The 17,611-nt window shown below is 44.3% G+C and overlaps 1 protein-coding gene across 12 annotated transcripts in view; it reads right to left on the bottom strand.

Moving 5' to 3' along the window:
* zbtb7c (zinc finger and BTB domain containing 7C) overlaps positions 1-17,611 on the bottom strand; it is a 244,214-nt gene that overhangs the window by 44,173 nt on the left and 182,430 nt on the right. Inside the window, exon 1 of one of the 12 annotated variants that reach the window (XM_087990859.1) lies at positions 15,990-16,061. The exons of the other annotated variants lie outside the window; for them this stretch is intronic. The gene's annotated coding sequence lies outside the window, so the exon portion shown is untranslated. Of the gene's footprint in view, positions 1-15,989; positions 16,062-17,611 lie in introns of those variants that run through there. 12 annotated transcript variants of the gene reach the window in all.

Raw genomic sequence — 17,611 nt, 5'->3', positions numbered from 1 at the left:
TCAGCTGAGGTCCACACGCTCTCAGAATTGCAAAGGACCCACTCTGTACTACATCGTCAGGAGAATCCATAATCTCAACAAACAGTATTTCAATTCCATCTCAGACATCAAAAACTGTAAGTACAACAAACTTTTATCCACCCACCTCCATAACCAGCGCTCCTCAAACATTCCAGAAGATTCCCCTGGCCTCGGAAACGCCATTAGCCATGCGGCTGATGCAGCTACCACCCCCACGCTGATTGATGATGCCACTTCCGCCCCCATCATGGCCACTCCCACAGCCACTTCCGGCCCTCACATCATTGCTGATGCCACATGCTCAGTGACTTCCGCCACCCCTACTGCCGTGTCTGCCATCACTTCCGCCCCCACCAGCGCCACTCACCTGCATTCTGCTGACACGCCCCCCACAGACCCCACTGTCACTATCCCCACCCCCCAGAACCCCGAGGGGAGCACTACCCCTGCTCATGCCTCCACCCCCATTCCCCCCACCATCACACCCACTCCAGGTACTGGCTCTGACCCCACTCCCAGCTCCACACCCACACCAGATCCCAGCTCCCAGCCCTGCTGAGTTTTCACCATCCCCCCAGACCTCCCCCTCACTGAGGACGAACGATCAGTCCTCAGCAAAGGACTCACATTCATCCCCCTCCGTCCATGCATCAATGAATTTAATACACGCCGTGACATCGAACACTTCTTCCGTCGCCTCCGCCTCCGAGCTTGCTTTCACAATCAGGACCCCCGCCCACCTTCCGAGGACCCCTTCGCCCACCTCCAACACACTACATCCACCTGGACACCCCGCGCTGGCCTATTACCTGCCCTCGACCTCTTCATTTCCAACTGCCGCCGGGACATTAACCGCCTCAACCTGTCTACCCCCCTCCCCCACTCCAACCTCTCACCCTCACAACGCGCAGCACTCCAATCCCTCTGCTCTAATCCCAACCTCACCATCAAGCCAGCGGATAAGGGGGGCGCAGTGGTAGTCTGGCGCACTGACCTCTACACCGCTGAAGCCAAACGCCAATTCGAGGACACCTCTTCCTACTGCCCGCTCAACCATGACCCCACCCCCTATCACCAAACCATCATCTCCCAGACCATACAGAACCTCATCACCTCAGGAGATCTCCCACCCACAGCTTCCAACCTCATAGTCCGGGAACCCCGCACTGCCCGGTTCTACCTCCTTCCCAAGATCCACAAGCCTGACTACCCTAGCCGACCCATTGTCTCAGCATGCTCCTGCCCCACTGAACTCATCTCTACCTACCTCGACACTGTCCTATCCCCCCTAGTCCAGGAACTCCCCACATACGTTCGAGACACCACCTTCTCCAAGACTTCCGTTTCCCCGGCCCCCAATGCCTCATCTTCACCATGGATATCCAATCCCTCTACATCTTCATCCGCCATGACCAGGGCCTCCAAACCCTCTGTTTTTCCCTCTCCAGATGTCCCCAACAGTACCCTTCCACCGACAGTCTCATTCGTTTGGCCGAACTGGTCCTCACCCTTAACAATTTCTCCTTTGAATCCTCCCACTTCCTCCAGACCAAAGGGTAGCCATGGGCCTCAGCTATGCCTGTCTCTTTGTTGGCTACGTAGAACAGTCGATCTTCCGTAATTACACCGGCACCACTCCCCACCTCTTCCTCCGCTATATTGATGACTGCATTGGCGCCACCTCGTGCTCCCGCGAGGAGGTTGAGCAATTCATCAACTTCACCAACACATTCCACCCTGACCTTAAATTTACCTGGACCATCTCTGACACCTCCCACCCCTTCCTGGACCTCTCCATCTCCATTAGTGACGACCGACTTAACACTGACATTTTTTACAAACCCACCGACTCCCACAGCTACCTGGATTACACCTCTTCCCACCCTATCTCTTGCAAAAATGCCATCCCGTATTCCCAATTCCTCCGCCTCCGCCGTATCTGCTCCCAGGAGGACCAGTTCCACCACAGAACACACCAGATGGCCTCCTTCTTTAGAGACCACAATTTCCCTACCCACGTGGTTAAAGATGCCCTCCAACGCATCTCGTCCACATCCCGCACCTCCGCCCTCGGACCCCACCCCTCCAACCGTAACAAGGACAGAACGCCCCTGGTGCTCACCTTCCACCCTACAAACCTCCGCATAAACCAAATCATCCGCCGACATTTCCGCCACATCCAAAAAGACCCCACCACCAGGGATATATTTCCCTTTCCGCCTTCCGCAAAGACCGTTCCCTCCGTGACTACCTGGTCAGGTCCACGCCCCCCTACGACCCACCCTCCCATCCTGGCACTTTCCCCTGCCACCGCAGGAACTGTAAAACCTGTGCCCACACCTCCTCCCTCACCTCTATCCAAGGCCTTAAAGGAGCCTTCCATATCCATCAAAATTTTACCTGCACATACACTAATATCATTTATTGTATCCGTTGCTCCCGTTGCGGTCTCCTCTACATCGGGGAGACTGGGCGCCTCCTAGCAGAGCGCTTTAGGGAACATCTCTGAGACACCCGCACCAATCAACCAAATCGCCCCGTGGCCCAACATTTCAACTCCCCCTCCCACTCTGCCGAGGATATGGAGGTGCTGGGCTTCCTCCACCGCCGCTCACTCACCACCAGACGCATGGAGGAAGAACGCCTCATCTTCCCCAGGGCATCAATGTGGACTTCAACAGCTTCCTCATTTCCCCTTCCCCCACCTCATCCTAGTTTCAAACCTCCAGCTCAACACTGTCCCCTTTTCTTGTCTGGACTTGTCCGACCTGCCCAGCTCCTTTTCCACCTATCCACTCCACCCTCTCCTCCCTGACCTATCACCTTCATCTCCTCCCCCACTGACCTATTGTACTCTATGCTACTCTCTCCCCACCCCCACCCTCCTCTAGCTTATCTCTCCACGCTTCAGGCTCTCTGCCTTTATTCCTGATTAAGGGCTTTTGCCCGAAACGTCGATTTTGCTGAAGCTCCTCAGATGCTGCCTGAACTGCTGTGCTCTTCCAGCACCATTGATCCAGAATCTGGTTTCCAGCATCTGCAGTCATTGTTTTTACCTTGTTTACATGCTGTGTCAAAATACCCTCATGAACGGTCCTTACAAATTCTGCCCATCCTAGCCCCGAGCACAAAGTGAATCCCGGTCAATATAGGGGATGTTAAAATCACCCACTGCAACAACAATGTTGTTTTCACATCTTTCCAAAATCTGTCTACATATTCCTTCCTCTATCGCCTGTTCGCTGTTGGGAAGCCTGTAGTACACCCCCAGCATTTTCATTTTACCTTTTCTATTCCTGAAGTTTACCCATATTGCCTCACAGCACGAGTCCTCTGATGTATTCTCCCTCAGTGCATTGCAAGATACTCTTTTACCAGTAATGTAACTTCCCCACCTCTTTTACATCCTTTTCTATCACATCTGAAAAATCTAAATCCTGGGACAGCCAGCTGCTAGTCCTGTCTCCCTTTCAGCCACGTCTCCCTAACACTGCCCAGGACCTCACCATTAAGTGTATAAGTCCTGCCCAGATTTGCATTTCCAAAATGCATCATCTCACATTTATCTAAACTAAACTGCATCTGCCAAACCTTAGTCCATCTGATCAAGGTGCTATTGCACTCTGAGGTGACCTTCTTCATGGTCCACTACACCACCAATTGTGGTGTTAACTGCAAACTTACTAACCATATTTCCTATGTTCACATCCATTATAAAAATGACAAAAGCAGTGAACCCAGCACCAATCCTTGTGGCACACCACTGGTCACAGGCCTCCAGTCAATAATAAAGCTGGATATTAGGGGAAAAACACATTTGAAATGTCATCTTCTTTTCATTTTCTGTCTCTCCCCAAATCATGCACTATTATCCAACTAAGACTATAGTCCTCTGACCAATTCAATAGATTTCAATCTCTACTGCTCTCAAGATGCCAATTAAGCCCTCAGCTGAAGTCTTGTGGAGTGTTGTTGTCTGACCACCAACCCCTGCCCAAACCTCTGTTGGTAGGACATTGACATTAGAACTGAATTTCAGGCAGTATAAGTGCTAAGCTATGTACAAACCACCTTGTGAAATAAAAAAGTCACTACAGCAAAGGAGCTAGTGAGGCTTAAGTTCACCATCACAAGTTTTAATTTAAAATGTTTTTGTATTTCAAGTGCATCATATAGTGACTTTAGTTTTCCAAGTGCAGGTCTTGTGCTGTCAGTATTGGCTTTTAGCCATGAAACAAAACGTACACTTGAGAAACCTGGCACCACTGGTTCACTATATAAGTACATTTAGTAATCATTCGTTTCAGCAATGCTCTATATGACTCAGCTTCAAATGGGCCAACTTCACTCCAAAAGTAGTTACTACAAAATATAGTTAGCATTATAATTTTGGGATATTTGAGTCAAATCTTAGCTTTGACTGATATAAAAACAGAAAATACTGTGAATACACAGCAGATCAGATGGCATCTGTGCAGAGACAACGAGATGATTTGGGTCAATGACATTTGGTTCTTCTTCACACTGGGGCATGGGATTTTAATGTCCATGTGTGAAGGTAGATTTAAGGATACCAACCCCATAGTATTGTCTTGAAGTCTCCAGAAATTAAACAAAATAATTTGACCCAATTCTGAGCAACTGAGAAGGCAAATCAAAGAGATTTTAAAGAAAAAAACAAGTTTTTTTTCTTTGAACGTTCTTTCTTATTTATACATATACTGTCAGAGCAGGTGGAGGTAGGAGGCCATGTGATGAAAATTCCAGGAATATATCCAAACAGAGTTGGTAACCAGGTCAGACAAGGTCTTAGCTTAACATCTCATCTGCAAGAGACACCTCCACATGAACAACTTCCATTGAGTGCAGATCTGCTGTATTGACCTCTAAGTGCTGCTGATTTTCAGCAGGCTTTTTATTAAAGACTGTTATCATGGAAACATAGATTACAACTTCTTGTCACTTAATTAATAAGTATAGAGATGTATAGTAATCATCTGTAGGGATGCAGCAATGGAATGCACCAGGTTCCAGAAAGAACTTGGAGCTAAGATAAAAGGGCAACATGGATTTATTAGGAACAAATTGAAGTCAAGCAGCCATACAGGGCGAGACACTCAAAACATATAGATTGTATTTAATGGAGCAGACAGGATAAAAGAAAAGAGACAAAAATAGAAATTGCTGGAAAAACTCAACAGGTGGACAAAATCAGAGTTAACATTTTGGGTTAAGTGACCCTTCCTCAAAGCTCTGATTTACAGCAGCCACAGCTCTTTTGGGTTTCTTTTAGCATACAAGAAAAATCTGACAAAGTCTACTCCTGACAATTCATAAACAAACTTCACCAAAGCAAAACAGAAATTTGAATTAATCAACTTTGAATTAAGAAGAGTAGGCTTGAAAGATAATAGGTTAAGGTTTGAGGGGGTAAATGAAAATTATTTACAGTGATTAATGTAGAAGGGACGTACATTTAGGATTACTATTGGAAGAGGAGTTTAGAATCCTTTACATATAACAGGTTATCGTAGGCCTTGGAAAGGGTACAAATGTAGTTCACTGGGATATTGCCTGGAATGGAATGCATTAGCTTTAAGGACAAACATGGATTGTTTTCACTAGAGCGTCAGAGGCTGAGGAGGCATGCTGAGAGAATTATATAAAATTATGAGAGACATGGAGGGGATGGATAGCCTGAGTCTTTTCCCCAGGGTGGAAATATCAAATATTCGGGTGCATAGGTTTAAGTTGAGAAGCGTGGCAGAAATATTATTACTGGGTATTTAGATAGGCACATGAACAAGGATGTAATAGAGGAACATAGACCATGAGCAGACAGATGATATAGGTTAGAATGGCATCATGGTCAGCACAGACATGGTGGGCTGAAGGGCCTGATCTTGTGCTGTACTGTTCTGTGTTCGACTCTCTTCCCTTTTATACACTTACAGTAGTTTTGCTATTCATTTTCTATATTTTGCACTAGCTTTCCTTCATCGTTTACCTTTGGCCTATTACTTTGTTTTAGTAACTCTTTAGTGATCTTTTGACATTTTTGGGGCTACGTTTTCATTCTCACTACTCACTTAATAAGTAATGTTAAGATCAATGTCATAGGAGCAGAAGTAAGCCATTCAGCCCAATGAGCCTGCTCTGCCATTCAATTAGATCATGCCTAATCTGACAATCCTCAACTCCACTTTCCTGCCTTTTCCCTATAATCCTTGATTCCGTTACTGATTAAAAATCTATCCACCCTTGAATATACTTAATGACCCAGCCTTGACAGTCCTCTGCAGCAAAGAATTCCACAGATTCACTACCCTCAGAGTAGAAATTTCTCCTAATTTCTGCCTTAAACATCCGAGCCCTTATTGTGAGATTATGAATTTTTGCATGCTAGACTCTTCCACAAGGCAAAACAACCTTTCCGCATCTACCCTGTCAAGTCTGCTAAAAATCTTGTATGTTTCATTAAGGTCACCTCTCATTCTTCTAAACTCCAATGAGTAAAGCCCAACCTACTCAACTTCTCCTCATGAGACAATTCAACTATACCTTTGAAATAAAGGCTGACATTCCATTTATCTTCCCTTATTAGTCACTGAAATTGGCAACTGTGATTTGTGGACAAGAACTCACAAATGATTTAGATTTAGATTTTATTGTTACATGTACGCAAGTACAGAAGTACAGTGAAATGTGTATAATGTCACCATACAAGGCGCCATCTTAGGTACCAAAGTACCGAGGTATAAAAATACTTAGGTACAAAGTAGTCAGAAAAACAGAATTAAAAATCCCTCTGCGACCTCCAGTGACTTGCTCCTTAACATGTGCTCAGTAAAGTCATGTCTTCAACATTCTTGTTTCTGGAGGGTTTTTTGAATAGGAAAGTCAAGATTTCTTCTCAGCTATTTCCTTATTGTTTTGAAGACTGCTCAGATAATAAAGGTAATAAAGCAGAGAAGAAAGTAAGTTAATCATTAGTTGGCTTTTGTAGCTAAAGGAATAGAATGTAAAGGTAAGGAAGTATTGTTGCAACTCTGCAAGGCATTAGTGAAATTGTCGAGGAGAAAGTGAGGTCTGCAGACGCTGGAGATCAAAGCTGAAACTTTATTGCTGGAACAGCACAGCAGGTCAGGCAGCATCTAGGGAACAGAAGATTCGACGTTTCGGGCACATGCCCTTCTTCAGGAATGAGCAGAGAGTGTTCAGCAGGAGAAGATAAAAGGTAGGGAGGAGGGACTTGGAGGAGGGGCATTGGAAATGTGATAGGTGGAAAGAGGTCAAGGTGAGGGTGATAGGTCGGAGCAGGGTGGAGGCGGAGAGGTCAAGAAGAAGACTGCAGGTCAGGAAGGCGGTGCCGGGCTGGAGGGATTCGGCTGAGACAAGGTGGGGGGAGGGGGGATGAAGAAACTGGTGAAGTCCAAGTTCATCCCCTGTGGTTGGAGGGTTCCCAGTCGGAAGATAAGACGCTCCTCCTCCGACCGTCGCGTTGTTGTGGTTTGGCGGTGGATGAGTCCAATGACCTGCATATCCTCGGTGGAGTGGGAGGGGGAGTTGAAATGCTGTGCTACAGGGTGATTGGGTTGGTTCGTCCGGGTGGCCCAGAGGTGCTCTCTGAATCGCTCCGCAAGTAGGCGGCCTGTCTCCCCAATATAGAGGAGGCCACACCGGCTGCAGCGGATGCAGTAGATAATGTGGGTGGAGGTGCAGGTGAATCTGTGGCGGATATGGAAGTTTCCTTTGGGGCCTTGGAGAGAAGTGAGGGGGGAGGTGTGGGCGCAAGTGTTGCACCTCCTGCGGTTGCAAGGGAAGGTGCCGGGAGTGGAGGTTGGGTTGGTGGGGGGTATGGATCTGACAAGGGAGTCGCGGAGGGAGTGGTCTCTATGGAAAGCTGATAGAGGAGGGGAGGGAAATATATCCTTGGTGGTGGGGTCCGTTTGGAGGTGGCGGAAGTGACGGCGGATGATGCGCTGTACATGGAGATTGGTGGGGTGGTAGGTGAGGACCAGTGGGGTTCTGTCCTGGTGGCGGTTGGAGGGGCGGGGCTCAAGGGCGGAGGAGCGGGAAGTGGAGGAGATGCGGTGGAGGGCATCGTCGATCACGTCGGGGGGGAAATTGCGCCTGCAGTATTGTGCACAGCTTTGGTCCCCTTATTTGAGGAAAGATGTAGTGGCATTGGAGGTTCACGAGATTTATCCCAGAGATGAGGGGTTTGTCGTATGAAGAGAGATTGAACAGTTTAAACCTATGCTCTCTGGAATTTTGCTAGAGCTGCTCGGGAGGATTTAAACTAGTAAGGTGGGGTAGGGTGCGTGGGACCCAGGGAGATAGTGAGGAAAGAGATCAATCTGAGACTGGTACAGTTGAGAAAAAAAGCAGAGAACAAGGTAGGACTGATAAATTAAACTGCATTTATTTCAATGCAAGGGGCCTAACAGGGAAGGTAGATGAACTCAACGCATGGTTAGGAATATGGACTGGGACATCGTAGCAATTACAAAAACATGGCTCAGGGATGGATAGGACTGGCAGCTTAATGTTCCAGGATACAAATGCTACTGGTAGGACAGAAAGGGAGGCATAAACCAAATCATCCACTGACATTTCCGCCACCTCCAAACGGACCTCACCACCAGGGATATATTTCCCTCCCCACCCCTTTCCACCTTCCGCAAAAACTGTTCCCTCACCTGGTCAGGTCCACGGCCCTGTACAATCCACCCTCCCATCCTGGCACCTTCCCCTGCCACCGCAGGAATTGCAAAATCTGCCCCCACACCTCCTCCCTCACCTCCATCCAAGGCCCCAAAGGAGCCTTCCACATTCTTCAAAGTTTTACCTGCACACCCATCAAGATCATTTATTGTATCCGTTGCTCCCGATGCAGTCTCCTCTACATTGGGAAGACTGGATGCCTCCTAGCAGAGCGCTTTAGGGAACATCTTTGGGACACCTGCACCAATCAATCACACCGCCCTGTGGCCCAACATTTCAACACCCCCTCCCACTCTGCTGAGGACATGGAGGTCCTGGACCTCCTTCATCGCCACTCCCTCACCACCCGATGCCTGGAGAAAGAACGCCTCATCTTCCGCCTCGGAACACTTCAACCCCAGGGCATCAATGTAGACTTCAACAGTTTGCTCATTTCCCCTTCCCCCACCTCACCCCAGTTCCAAACTTCCAGCTCAGCACTGTCCCCATGACTTGTCCTACCTGCCTATCTTCTTTTTCACCTATACACTCCACCCTCCTATCACCTTCATCCCCTCCCCCACTCACCTATTGTACTCTATGCTACTTTCTCCCCACCCCCACCCTCCTCTCATTTATCTCTTCACCCTTCAGGCACTCTGCCTGTATTCCTGATGAAGGGCTTTTGCCCGAAACGTCGATTTTACTGCTCCTCGGATGCTGCCTGAACTGCTGTGCTTTTCCAGCACAACTAATCCAGAATCTGGTTTCCAGCATCTGCAGTCATTGTTTTTACCTAGAAAAGGAGGCAAGAGAGGAGGGGGGAGTGGCGTTTTTGATAAGGGATAGCATTATAGCTGCACTGAGGAAGGATATTCCCGGAAATACATCCAGGGAAGTTATTTGCATGGAATTGAGAAATAAGAAAGGGATGATCAACTTATTGGGATTGTATTATTGACCCCCTAATAGTCAGAGGGAAATTGAAAAACAAATTTATAAGGATATCTCAGTTATTTGTAAGAATAATAGTGTGGTTTAGATAGGGAATTTTAACTTTCCAAACATCGACTGCCATAGTGTTAAGGGTTTAGATGGAGAGGAACTTGTTAAGCATGTACGAGAAAATTTTCTGATTCAGTATGTGGATTATACTAGAAAAGGTGCAAAACTTGACCTACTCTTGGGAAATAAGGCAGGTAGACTGAGGTGTCAGTGGGGGAGCACTTTGGGGCCAGCAACCATAATTATATTAATTTTAAAATAATAATGGAAAAAGATAAACTGGATCTAAAAGTTGAAGTTCTAAATTGGAGAAAGGCCAATTTTGACGGCATTAGGCAAGAACTTTCAAACGTTGGATTGGGGGGCAGATGTTCGCAGGTAAAGGGATGGCTGGAAAATGGGAAACCTTCAAAAATGAGATAACGAGAATCCAGAGAAAGTATATTCCTGTTAGGGTGAAAGGAAAGGCTGGTAGGTATAAGGAAGGCTGGATGACTAAAGAAATTGAGGGTTTGATTTAAGAAAAAGGAAGCATATGTCAGGATAAAGTGGATAGATCAAGTGAATCCTTAGAAGAGTATAAAGGGAGTAGGAGTATACTTAAGAGGGAAATCAGGAAGGCAAAAAGGGGACATGAGATAGCTTTGGCAAATAGAGTTAAGGAGAATCCAAAGGTTTTTACAAATACATTAAGGACAAAATGGTAACAAGGGAGAGAATAGGGCCCTTCAAAGGTCAGCAAGGCAGCCTTTGTGAGGAGCCGCAGGAGATGGGACAGATACTAAACGAGTATTTTGCATCAGTATTTAATGTGGAAAAGGACATGGAAGATATGGAATGTAGGGATATCGATGGTGACATCTTGAAAAATGTCCAGATTACAGAGGAGGAAGTGCTGGATGTCTGGAAATGCATAAAAGTGGATAAATCCCCAGGATCTGATTAGGTGTACCCCAGAACTCAGTGGGAAGCTAGGGAGGTGATTGCTGGGCCTCCTGCTGAGACATTTGTATCATCGTTAGTCACAGGTGAGGTGCTGGAAGACTGGAGGTTGGCTAATGTGGTACCACTGTTTAAGAAATGTGATAAGGACAAGACAGGGAACTGTAGACCAGTGAGCCTAGTGTCAGTGGTGGGCAAGTTGTTGGAGGGAATCCTGAGGGACAGGATGTACATGTATTTGGAAAGGCAAAGACTGAATAGGGATAGTCAACATGGCTTTGTGCGTGAAAAATCATGTCTCTCAAACTTGATTGAATTTTTTGAAGAAGTAACAAACAGGATTGATGGGGGCAGAGTGGTAGACATGATCGATATGAACTTCAGTAAGGTGTTTGACAAGGTTCCCCATGGGAGACTGGTTAGCAAGGTTAGATCTCATGGAATGCAGTGAGAACTAGCCATTTGGATACAGATCTGACTCAAAGGTAGAAGACTCAAAGGCGGTGGTGGAGAGTTGTTTTTCAGACTGGAGGCCTGTGACCAGTGGAGTGCCACAAGGATCGGTGCTGGCTCCACTACTTTTTGTCATTTATATAAATGATTTGGATGTGAGTTTAAGAGGTATAGTTAGTAAGTTTGCAGATGACACCAAAATAGGAGGTTTAGTGGACAGCGAAGAAGATTACCTTGGATTACAACGGGATCTTGAGCAGATGAGACAAAGTAGCAGATGAAGTTTAATTTAGATAAATGTGAGGTGGTGCATTTTGGGAAAAGCAAATCTTAGCAGGACTTAGACACTTAATGGTAAGGTCCGAGGGAGTGTTGTTGAACAAAGAGACCTTGAAAGTAAAGTCGCAGGTAGAAAGGATAGTGAAGAAGGCATTTGGTATGCTTTCTTTTATTGGTCAGAGTATTGAGTACAGGAGTTGGGAGAACATTTTGGGGCCTGTACAGGACATTGGTTAGGCCACATTTGGAATATTGCATGCAATTCTGCTCTCCTTCGTATTGGAAGGATGCTGTGAAACTCGAAAGGGTTCAGAAAAGGTATACAAAGGTATTGCCAGGGTTGGAGGATTTGAGCAGAAAAAGGAGAAAGTGAGGTCTGCAGATGCTGGAGATCAAAGTTGAAACTTTATTGCTGGAACAGCACAGCAGGTCAGGCAACATCCAGGGAACAGGAGATTCGACGTTTCGGGCACAGGCCCTTCTTCAGGAATTCCTGAAGAAGGGCCTGTGCCCGAAACGTCGAATCTCCTGTTCCCTGGATGCTGCCTGACCTGCTGTGCTGTTCCAGCAATAAAGTTTCAACTTGGAGGATTTGAGCTACAGGGAGAGGTTAAATAGGCTGGGGCTGTTTTCCCTGGAGCATCGGATGCTGAGGGGTGACCTTATAGAGGTTTATAAAATCATGAGTGGCATGGATAGGGTAAATAGACAAGGTCTTTTCCCTGGATGAGTTGGACCGAAGGGTCTGTTTCCATGCTGTACGTCTCTATGACTCTATGACAAGAGGTCATCAAGGGGCAAATTTAAAACAGAGTTGTGGAGAAAGTACTTCTCCCATAGGGTTGTGAACCTGTGGAGTTGGCAACCCCAGAGTGTGGTGGATGCTGGGACAGTGAGTAAATTTAAGGAGGAGTTAGACAGATTTTTAATTGGTAATGAGTTGAAGGGTTACGGGAATAAGGCAGAAAAAGTGGGGTGAGGAACATATCAGCCATGATTGAATAATGGAGCAAACTCGATAGGCCAAATGGCCTCATTCTGCTCCTATATCTTATGAATTTATGTGCAGTTAACAACACATCTGCTGTAATAGATCTTTTCCCGCTGACTGAAACCAGCATTTCATACCGGAAAGCTTTGTTTGCAAGCTGTACAGGGAGATCATAGCAAGCAAAGACATACCGATCATAGAGTGCTTAGACAGAGGCATACAGGTTACACTGCACAGGTGGTACATGAAGCAAGATCAGGATGAACAAGATCAACAATATTTGAAGTTAGAGTCCATTCATCAATCTAATAACAGCTGGGAAGACGCTGTTCTCAAACCTATTCGTACATACGGTCAAGCTTCTGCATCTTCTACCCAACAGAAGAGTTTTTAGGGTGTGTGCCTTCCAAGTTCTCATCAAACTTAAAACTATACATCATTCTTATCATTTGAATCCAAGCTCTCAAACAATAATAATGTATTGTGAACCTTCATCAGGCAGGAACCCTAAAGGTTAGTATTTGTTTTTATAATTTCTAGCTAACTCCCAAGGAGGTACTTTCACTATGAGATCATTAATTAATCTCATTGAGCAATACCAGATCTAGTATAACTTGATCTCTGGTCCGCTCCAGAACGTGCTACTAAGAAATTATCCCCAAAACATTCTATGAATTCCTTCTCTGTGCTATCTTTAACCATTTGATTTTTCCAGTCTTTATGTACATTAAAATCTTCCATGATTATTATTTTGTGTTCTTTCTGACAAGCTCCCATTATTTCTTCCTTTACGTTCTATTCTACTGCGTGGTAAATTTTAGGAAGCCTGTAAATCACACCCACAAATGCCTTCATACACTTATCACTTCTCATCTTTACTACACAAACTGCCTCTCTATCCTACTTTCCTGAACTTAAGTCATCTGTCTCTACTGTTTTGATTAGGAGCAGTAACAGGCCATTCGATCCTGCAAGTTGCTCCACCAGTTTGTAAGATCATGGCTATCTGTTTGCATTCCAAATTCCAAAAAGCCCAGCCACTCATGATAGTATTCAATGACCATTTCCTCTGTGTTCTGAGTTTGCGTGTTCCAAATCATACAACCCACTAAAATATTCCCCTCATCCACATCCTAAAAATCCCTCATTATAAAACACAGTTCCCTCGTTCTGGATACACCCAAAAGAGGAAATGTTCTTTCCATGTCCAACTTGTCATTCCTATTCAGCATCTTTCAAAGATACAGTTGCCACAGTCCCAGAGGACCATATGGCTGCTCTCTCATTCGAGAGAGATGATCATTGGTGGTTTAACCTAAAGGAAACCCCACCACAGGTGAGGGCAGGATTGAGAAGTAACCTCAGCCAATACAGGAATTAAATCTGCGCTATTGGGATCACTCTGCATTGCATCCAGCCAAATAGCTCTTATTTTGTGGAAGAACTTTTTTGTATCTTTACAAATGCTGTCTGGAAATACAGATATGGCACATCAACAGGTTCCCCTTTATCCACTGTGCACGTTCTTAGTGTCAGAGAGATGTACAGCATGAAAACAGATACATTAGTTCAACTCGTCCATGCCAACCAGATACCTTAACCTAATCTAGTCCCATTTGCCAGCACTTGGCCCACATCCCTTTTAAACCCTTCTTATTCATACACCCATCCAGTTACCTTTAAATGCTGTAATTGTACCAGCCTCCACTACTGCCTCTGGCAGCTCATTCCATACATGCACCACCCTCTGTATGAAAATATTGTCCCTTAGGTCCCTTATATATCTTTCCCCTCTCATCCTAAACCTATGCCCTCTAGTTCTGGACTCCCCCACCCCAGGGAAAAGGCCTTGCCTATTTCTCCCATCCATAGCCCTCATGATTTTATAAACCTCTATAAGGTCACCCTTCAGCCTCCAACGCTCCAGGAAAAACAGCCCCAGCCTATTCAGCCTCTCCCTATAGTTTAAATCCTCTAACCCTGGCAACATTCTTGTAATTCTTTTCTGAACCTTTTCAAGTTTCACAACATCCTTCCTATAGGAAGGAGACCAGAATTGCTTGTAATATTCCAAAAGTGGCCTAACCAATGTCCTGTACAGCTGCAAAATAACCTCCAAATTCCTGTACTCAATATTCTGACCAATAAAAGAAAGCTTACCAAATGTCTTCTTCACTATCCTTTCTAACTGCGATTCTACTTTCAAGGAACTATGAACCTGCACTCCAAGGTCTCTTTGTTCAGCAACACTCCCTAAGACCTTACCATTAAGTATATAAGTCCTGCTCTGATTTGCTTTTCCAAAATGCAGCACCTCACATTAATCTAATTAAACTCTTCAGCCCAATGGCCCATTTGATCAAGATCCTATTGTACTCTGAGGTAACCTTCTTCGCTGTCCACTACACCTCCAATTTTGGTGTCATCTGCAAACTTACAAACTATAGCTCCTATGTTCACATCCAAATCATTTGTATAAATGAGAAAAAGCAGTGGACCCAGCACCAATTCTTGTGGCACTCCACTGGTCACAGGCCTCCAGTCTGAAAAGCAACCCTCCACCACCACCCTCTGTCTTCTACCTTTGAGCCAGTTCTTTATCCAAATGGCTAGTTCTCCCTATATATCATGAGATCTAACCTTGCTAACCAGTCTCTCATGAGAAACTCCCTTCAAAAAATTCCAATAAAATGGTTAAACACGATTTTATTTACACAAAATCATGTTCCCTGAACTTTTCCAGATGCCCAGTTATAACATCCTTAAATGATTGTTTCTAACACCTTCACTTTGACATATGGTATCCTGTTTAATTAAATAACAGAGCTTGAGATAGTGGAAGTACAAAGGGTAGAAAGGCAGAAGTTCCTAGAGTGTGTTCAAGAAAACATTGTAGAGCAACATTTTTTTAGTCCAAAGAGAAAGAACCTCTTTCCTAGAAACCAAGTGTAACGTTTAGGGGACAGTTATCATTCTATCATACGGTTTAGGTTGGCTCTGAAAAAGGACGAGGAACAATCCAATGGAACCATGAGGAAACATTTTTCAAGCAGTGAGTGATTTGGATCTGGAATGCATGGTTAAGGCAGTTTCAATGAAGTCATTCATGAGGGAATTAGATTACTAGGGCAGGTGGTTGGTGGAGTGATAATGTCACTGGACCAGTAATCATTAGTCCCAGGCTAATGGACTTGGAACATAGCTCAAACCCCACCAAAGCAAATAGTTAAAATTTGAATTCAATCTTAAAAAATGGCATTAAACCAATGTTGGTATAATGGCATTGCTGATGAAAAAGTAGCATATTTTCCTTGTTACTATCAGTTCTAGAAAAGAGTCAACAGACTCAAAAGGTTAACTCTGTTTTCTCCCCACAGATGCTGCAAGACCTGTTGAGTTTCTCTCACAATTTCTGTTTCTGTTTCAGATTTCCAGCATCTGCCATTTCTTGTTTTAGTTTGTACATCCAATAGAATTTATTTCAGCTCTTAATCTCTACTAGTACAAACAAAACATTACAATTACCAATAACCAATAAAATTAATGGGGTTTAAAACATAAACGACCAAACTCTTCACCAACTAATCATTACCTATTTTTTTGTGGTGTCCCATTTCAATTTTATCCAAATGTCACAGACCTGAACACCTACTGGCTCTTATTTACCAGCTTTTCAATTCTTGCACTCCTAGAGGCTGACAAAATTAGAAAATAAAAGGAGCACTGAACTCACATGTTTACATTTTGATTCAGCTGAACTTTGTCAAAGATAAATTTTAAACTTTCCACCAATAAACTTTGCATGAAATAACATGACAATGCTAAATGGCCTCCTGTGTTGTAATCATTCTATGAGTCACTGTTGAATTGTAGCAACAGCTAGAAGAATTGAACCATTAACCTCTACGTTGTTGATGATCTCCTTAATTAATGTTGGCAGAGATTCTTCTTGTTAAAATTATTTTCAGATATTGAAGCTAAGAGCTGACATTCACTGAAGTTTTGAGCTCCAAACTGGCAGAATATCCTAAATTACTCATGGGTGCAGATTGACATCACGATCTTCCTGCTCTGAACATCTCTTGGGAGCATTCAGCCAAAGTGTTCACACATATTCTAGACACTACTTTGGACATCTTAGGCTATTCACGGTGCTCAAAATACAGATACTAAGGAGCCAAAATCCTCAGCCATGGTATTTGGGCTGCTAATGGTTCAGACATCCTATCTTAGCTGCTGATATAAAGTTTTCTCAAGACTGATTTAGAACCTTCAAAATATAAGTCTAATATAACCCAGAAACAAAGTAATTCAAAATAAGAATACATATTATTCTTTGTCTCTGAGTCACTGAGAGTAGCAACCCTACTGTATAAAGTAGCTTTTGGAAATTGGTATCTATTTGCTCTTCACCCAACCTACTTTAATTCCTGATATTTATCTTCAGGCAGAAGGGTGGTGACATTTAGTTTCATTTAAAGTTGGGTAGATGATACCACATGTTGTTCTTTACATTTTCTACCTTTTCTTTCTCCAGGCATAAAAAGTTGCAAGTTCAGCAGCACTCTGACATACTAAAGCACAAAGTAATAAGTTGACTATCTGGCAAACTTCAGTCAGTGTGAATTATTTTAAAGGCCGTGTGCTTGTGCCTCAGATTTCTCCCCATCTTCTCAAAGTACTGATTCATGCAGAGTATGCTTCACTGACCATGAACAGTTGGCTTGACATACAAATTTGTGTAAAGTTAGCAACAAACGACAATAGATCATTCAAACATCAAGTTTTCACTCAGGTAGATTCTAACTACACCCAATGTCACTCACTTGGATACTTTTCAGGAAGTCCTAGTGATTAAGGCCAGCAATCTTGACAGATTTTATACTCCCGTTGTAAAATTAGATTTTTTAAATATTAAAAATGCTTATTCCTTAAAGAGAGCAAATTCCTTCTCTTTAACTGTAGTCCTTATGTGCATTGCATCAATGGAGTCTCATTTCTCCCAAGCTGCAATCAACGCTACTCTCAATTATCCATTGAGAGTTTATAATTTCGATTCACAATGATGTATGCTTAAGTTTCTCTATTTTTTCCCTCCTGAAATCATTCCCTTTATATTTACAACCATTCTTGTTATTTATCTGCTTCTTTCTTCTAATGCACATACAGGTTTTCGATAACGTGGGTGGCACGGTGGCACAGTGGTTAGCACTG

The sequence above is a fragment of the Chiloscyllium plagiosum genome, unplaced genomic scaffold, assembly GCF_037043375.1.
Source record: "Chiloscyllium plagiosum isolate Xiang-an unplaced genomic scaffold, Cpla_swu_hap1 HiC_scaffold_1, whole genome shotgun sequence".
Taxonomy (NCBI): Eukaryota; Metazoa; Chordata; class Chondrichthyes; order Orectolobiformes; family Hemiscylliidae; genus Chiloscyllium; species Chiloscyllium plagiosum.
This window is presented reverse-complemented; position numbering and strand designations above follow the sequence as displayed.